The sequence below is a fragment of the Octopus bimaculoides genome, chromosome 2 (genome assembly GCF_001194135.2).
Source record: "Octopus bimaculoides isolate UCB-OBI-ISO-001 chromosome 2, ASM119413v2, whole genome shotgun sequence".
NCBI classification, from domain to species: Eukaryota; Metazoa; Mollusca; class Cephalopoda; order Octopoda; family Octopodidae; genus Octopus; species Octopus bimaculoides.
Genome location: NC_068982.1, coordinates 175,872,959 through 175,877,920, shown reverse-complemented (window position 1 = coordinate 175,877,920; position 4,962 = coordinate 175,872,959). Strand labels below are relative to the sequence as shown.

Genomic DNA, 4,962 nt, shown 5'->3' with positions numbered 1-4,962 from the left:
TATATATATTGTGACTTCGAGTTTTAGTCAGTGGTTGAAACTTACGGTCAATAATGCACACAAATACACACATGCACGTGTGTGTATGTATGTATATATGTATGTGTATATATATATATATATATATATATATATATATGTATATATATATATATGTGTGTATGTATGTATAATGTGTGTATACACACATACACACAGTCACACTTATGACGCACTTATACGCTCAGTGTGCAAGGCTTCCACCTTTCCTCACCCGTAAACATTGAGATATTAACGTTTGCTTAGAAGGAAGTGCAGAAGACTGGTGCACGCATTCACATGTGCACTTTTAAGCTACCTTGGTGGTGGTGTTTTCTGCACTGTAATGTTAGCTGCACCATTAGTGGAATACACGTTGACTGCTGCTGTTGCAGCACTTTCTTTGCTAAACTATCACTCTCTCTTTTTCTATGGCCGTCTTTCTCTGTGCCTGTCTGTCGCTCTCTTTTCCTTCTCCCACTCTTTCTCATTCCCTCGCCCACTCCGTCTGTCTGTCACTCCGCTCTCTATATGTGTATGTATATATATATATATATATATATATATATATATATATATATATATATGCACACACACACACACACACACACATATATATATATATTGTTTATATGTACCTGTATTTCTGTTTAACTTCGTCTCTTCATCCTTTTTACTCTCTCTCTTTCTCTCTCTCTCCTATTATTTGTTTTTGTTTTTTTCCATCCGCGGGTGCATCAGTCTTGGCAAGCCATATACTAAAAATAGTAGTCTGATGCCTCTCAAATCACACTCTACTGCCTTCAAAAAGAGGACAGATGGATAACGTGATTTTAGGTATATTCTATTTTATTTGATAATGATGTAATGGCTGGGTATTTCCATCCTTTATGCATTTTGTTATCTAAATACGTTCAAATATGTGTGTATCTATATGTGCTAACTAGATGTGTGTTTGTGCTTATAGGATTTATGTAAATGTCTATGTTGTTTTTTCTATTTTTATTTTTACCATGAAAACACGTACACGTACCCTACACAGGCACACATACAAACGTAATACAAGATACGATTATCTCTCTATTATTTCATGCATACACATACTCACACACATTACACATGTACACACACACACACACACACACACAGACTCGCGCGCACATACACACATTCACGTGCATACTCATACATATATTATAGAGTTAGGGTGTATATTACGTGTATGTTGGCGTATGGTGTACATCTGTCGTATGTCATTAACATGCAAATACCGTGTGTCCAAAATGTCCGTCGGGTTTACTAATAGAAGGCACGTTTAAATACTGGTTCACTTATGGAAAAACTTTGTATATATTTGTTTGCTTTCGTGTCTAAATGTTCAATTATGTATTTGTGCTTATATGAGGCTGTGTAGGTTTGGTACAAGAATAATTACACACACACAAACACACATACATATATATATATATATCGTTTATTTTTTCATTCATATATGCTCGGTAAGATATGCAATATGCATACACTCAACATTTAAATACACGTTTCATGGATAGTCACATGTTTGTGTGTAAATGTGTGTGTGTGTGTGTATGTTTCTGTCTTAGATCTATCGCACTCTCTCTATTTTTCTCTTTCCCTTAGTATCGGATGCGTACAAATAATGTAATGTGTACTTGTGTACTATTCATATACATGATGTACATATGTGGTCATCTATTGAGGTCTTAACGTTATACACTTGATACACATACCGCCTTGCAGTATGTGCTTCAAGATATTCCGTGTACATAGTGTGTACAGTGTCAAATCTACATGAATGTACGTGTAGTGATCTCCTGAGATGTTTTATGCTCTCTCTCTTTCTCTCTCTCTCTCTCACTATCTATCTATCGATTTATCTATCTATCTATCTATCTATCTATCTCTCTATCTATCTATCTATCTATCTATCTATCTATCTATCTATCTATCTATCTATCTACTTCTGTCTCTCTTTTTCTTATAGACATTATATACACATATTTATATATACATTCATAAAGATAATATTGTTTGTGGATATATATCCTTCGAGTAAATGGCGTGTACAGAGTCAAATGTGCATATTTCTTTCTCTCTCTCTCTCTCTCTCTCTCTCTCTCTCTCTCTCTCTCTCTCTCTCTCTCTCTCTCTCTCTCTCTCTCTCTCTCTCTCTCTCTCTCTCTCTCCTTCTCTCGATATGCCAGAAATTACAGCGATATCCGTCTCAAAACACACCCTTAATTAAAACTTGAAACAAGATAAACTAGTCCTAGATTTTGAAGCAGAAGTAAAAGCCTTTGAACATATGTCTTGCTGAATAAAAAAGATAGCCTAATGTTGAACAATAACTATACACGTATGCAGTTTGTTATTGTCCGTACATCTATATAAAGTACTAGCTTTCTCATAAAAAAAAAGACTTTTAACACACAGTTCTATATATATATATTCGAGTATTTACGAGTGTGTAGAAGTTCACTTGTCCAACCCAACATTGCGCGAGTACATGTTCTAGCATTGTATATAAACCGTCACATGTTTTTGTACACGTATACATGTATATGTATGGTATTGTAAGAATGGGTGGGAATAGTATGCGCTGTGTGCTATTTAACTAGGACTCTGTTAATATTAACTAGGTCTTTGTTAATATGCTACTACTACTACTACTACTACTACTCTTTATCTCTCGCTCTGTGTGTATACGTATATATTTATATGCATATATAGATACATGCGTTCATAATGTGTGTGTGTGCGCACGTTTTTGTTCATATATGTATAAATGTTTCATGCGTATATACGTATATAATAGTATATCTATGTACACTCTTCGACTACACGTGAAAACCGGTAAAATATATACGTCATCCTTGTGATCATGTACATACATACGTATTTACTTACATATATGTACACAGACATACGCAAATATACACACACACATACACACACACACACACACACACTATATATATATATATATATATATATATATATATATATATATATATGTTTCAGTCATTGCATTGTGGCCATCCCTGGGCATCGCCTTGAAGGGTTTTAGTCGAACGAATCGACCCTAGTACTTATTTTTTTAAGGCCTGGTACTTATTCTGCCGGTTCCTTTGGTCAAACTGCCAAGTCACGGGGACAGAAACAAACCAGCACCGGTTGTTAAGTAGTGATGGGGGACAAACGCCAACACAGTTTCAACACGTAGGTGTATACATATATATGACAGGTTTCTTTCAGCTTCCGTCTACCAAATCCACTCACAAGTCTTTGGTCGGCCCGGGGCTATAATAGAAAACACTTGGACATGCACCTTAGCCCAGAAAACAGTGATGAATACAAAGAACACAAGCTCGTATCAAGTGCAGTTTACAAAAGGAAGGAGTGCATTCGCAATTTGAGTTCCCTCGTAAAGTTGTTTTGCATGACAATACAAGCCCCATATTCAATAAAGAACTCAATACATTTTAAAACGTAATGTTGATTTTCATTTGAGTATAGGATCTGGGCTTGTATAAGAATAAATTTGAAACGCCTCAACATACACTGAGCTTATATTCATACACACATAAATGAATAAATAAATAAATAAATAAACGATTGCTTCATCTTGTCAGATGATAGCCGTCTCACTTTGAGCCTGATCTGATTTACTTTCATCATTGCATGTGTGCGGTTTTGACATTATACTTCACCACACACCGTCGCCATAGGACTATCAAATATGCAAAATAAATCTAGGAATAAAATGATAGTGAGACACCTGACAAAAGCTTGTACAATTTCTCCATTTTCTCAGTCGCCAGAGTAGGTTCCAGTGACAAGCATTCTATGGTGACTGGTACTATTTTGACTGCAAAATTTCAGAGTCTCTTTTTCCTATATGAGTTGCGTTCCCTATGGGAGCCTCCTCAACCCCTGAGAAATCTATTTAACCCTTAATTATTAACCTGACAAGTACTACCATTCCGGGTCAGAACGGACCTAGGAGTAATGATAATGAAAGGGTTCCACCACTCTCCCCACTCTCCGGGACTCCCACAATGAAGCCTCTCCGTCGGAGGAATTTTAATGTCATACTCTGTACATACATACATACATACATACATACATACATACATACATACATACGTACATACATGCATATTCCGATTCGCTTCCCAACCACATGGTTCCGAGTTTAGTCCCACTGCAAGGTACCTTGGGCAAGTGTCTGCTACTGTAGCCTCGGGCCGACCAAAGCTTTGCGAGTGGATTTGGTAGATGGAAACTGAAAGAAGCCCGTCATATATATATGTATCTATGTGTGTATGCCTTTGTGTCTGTGTTTACCCCCATCACCACTACCACTGCTTGACAACCGATGTTAGAGTGTTTACCGTTACCTAGCGTTTCGGCAAAGCAAAGTGATGGAATAAGTATCAGGCTCATATATAAAGTACTGGGGGCGATTCTTTCGACTAAAAAAAAATTGTTCAAGGTAGTTCTCCAGCATTTCCGCAGTCTAATGACTGAAACAGAGAAAACATAAATATTTGATGAGACGACTGCATTGGTCATCTAATTGATCGTGTAATCGTGAAACTTGAAGTAGCAGCGAGAGACATCACTTGAATATAGTTTTACTGTACACCATATATCTTGTACTTAGTTGTCTTGTTCGTTGTAAATGATATGTGTATGAATCTCTCTCTCTCTCTCTATCTCTCTCTCTCTCTCTCTCTCTCTCTCTCTTTATCTATCTATCTATCTATTTATCTATCTATCTATCTGCATTTACATATATAGGCACATACACGCACACACACATGATGATATACATGTATATGAATATTACACACACACACACACACACACACACATATACACACATAAACACATGCATATGTATGTGTGTATATATATATA

General features: G+C 36.3%; 1 protein-coding gene across 7 annotated transcripts in view; it reads left to right on the top strand.

Annotated features, from left to right (window-relative positions):
* The window catches only part of LOC106882686 (vitamin D3 receptor), a 761,413-nt gene that overhangs the window by 288,137 nt on the left and 468,314 nt on the right, over nt 1-4,962 (top strand). For 2 of the 7 annotated variants that reach the window (XM_052965752.1, XM_052965744.1), the window contains exon 1: nt 746-855. The exons of the other annotated variants lie outside the window; for them this stretch is intronic. The gene's annotated coding sequence lies outside the window, so the exon portion shown is untranslated. Of the gene's footprint in view, nt 1-745; nt 856-4,962 lie in introns of those variants that run through there. 7 annotated transcript variants of the gene reach the window in all.